We start from the raw sequence: 1,594 nt of genomic DNA, 5'->3' as shown, positions 1-1,594 counted from the left end.
CTAGTTTTTTGTATTTTTAGTAGAGACGGGGTTTCACCATGTTAGCCAGGATGGTCTCGATCTCCTGACCTCGTGATCCGCCCGTCTCGGCCTCTCAAAGTGCTGGGATTACAGGCTTGAGCCACCGCGCCCGGCCGATATTGTCGGATTTCTTCCCCCCCCCCATTCCCCCGGGATGCAGATAAGTTTCTTGGAATTAGCTGGATGGCTTTTGAGATTGCTTTTAAGATTTGTTAGGGTGAGTTCAGAGCAGGGCTGCTTTGATCTCAGAAATAGCCCTCTGAAGGGTCTCATGTTCTGTGAGATAGGAGGTTGTTCTCCTCTGACTGGTTGACAGCCTAAGCTATTCCTGATTCTTGTAAGGTCTGGACACTGTTCTGCGTACTCCTTTCTGATAGTTCTTTCCCTGGCCTTAGTAGTTACCACACATCTATGCATACAGCAGTGTTCAGCCAAAGTTTGAAAGGATTCAAAGATCTCCAGAGCTCTCTCTGTGTCACTCGTTTCTGTTATTCTATCCCACAAATTCTAAGTGTGTGAAACTCCCTGAAATCAGAACTATGTCTCCTCAACTCAGTGAGACCACAAGCCACTGCTTGGGTTTCCCCTGCCTATGTTGCAACCTAGAAACTCTTCTCAGGCGAAAAGAACAGGCAACATCAGGGGTCATCTCATTTCCTTCCCTTTCAGAGATCACTGTCTTGGGTTGTCTATTGAACAATGTCTGAAGAAAGATGTTTCATATATTTTGTCTGACTTTCTAGTTGCTCAAGGTAAGAAGGTAAATGCATTCCTAGTTACTGGATTGTGGCTGGGAGCAGAATTTCAATACTGTTTTTTAATGATATGTTTTTACTTAATTATTTGAGGATTGCCTTTAGTTATCATAATTTTACATGATGTAAACAGGTAAATGAGAATATCTTCAAAACATATTTTTTCAGTTTTGGGGCGGTTCTCCCAGTTCTGGTTTTTGCCAAAGATAATAGATTTTTAGTATCTGAGTTCCATATGACAATATTTATAAGTCTTGGGTGTATCCATATGGTATGTTATAATGGGACAAGAAAGATGAAATTCTGCTTTTGTCTGATGTCTTTGTAGGTCTTGGAAAGACTTGAAGAAGGATTGTAAAGTCCATAACTTTACAATAAGACAAAATTAAAAGAATCCAAACCAAAATTGTCCTAGACAATGAAAAGTATCGCTAGGCAGAAGCTGAATCTCTTAAGCTCCCCCGCCAAATCGGCCATGACACAGTCCATAGTTTAACAGTTGTTTCAATTTGGAAATTAATTTTTAGTACTAATTTAAATATTTCATATTAGTATATGAGAATTCTTCCTCCTGTTCAGGCTGTGGTATGGAGAAAAGTCAGTTCCCATCAATACAGATTCATATCTACAAGCACAGTAATGAAATTATCCTCATAGCCCCTTGTGTTTGAACAAGCTATGTACTTTTAATTTTAACGGGTTTAACATAATATTCAATATATGTTGATTACTGAATACAACAAAAAGTGTAATAGACACTCCTTGAGAAGCTCATAATCTATTTGGGCAGATGGAAAAAATACTTAGAAAAATTAAAA

The 1,594-nt window shown here is 39.0% G+C and overlaps 1 protein-coding gene across 1 annotated transcript in view; it reads left to right on the top strand.

Annotated features, from left to right (window-relative positions):
- Nucleotides 1-1,594, top strand: part of TMC1 (transmembrane channel-like 1) — a 190,132-nt gene that overhangs the window by 780 nt on the left and 187,758 nt on the right. The window lies entirely within an intron of this gene.

The sequence above is a fragment of the Colobus angolensis genome, unplaced genomic scaffold (assembly GCF_000951035.1).
Source record: "Colobus angolensis palliatus isolate OR3802 unplaced genomic scaffold, Cang.pa_1.0 Scaffold257, whole genome shotgun sequence".
Classification (NCBI taxonomy): Eukaryota; Metazoa; Chordata; class Mammalia; order Primates; family Cercopithecidae; genus Colobus; species Colobus angolensis.
Note: the sequence above shows the minus strand (reverse complement) of the source record. Positions and strands in the feature narration are given on the sequence as shown.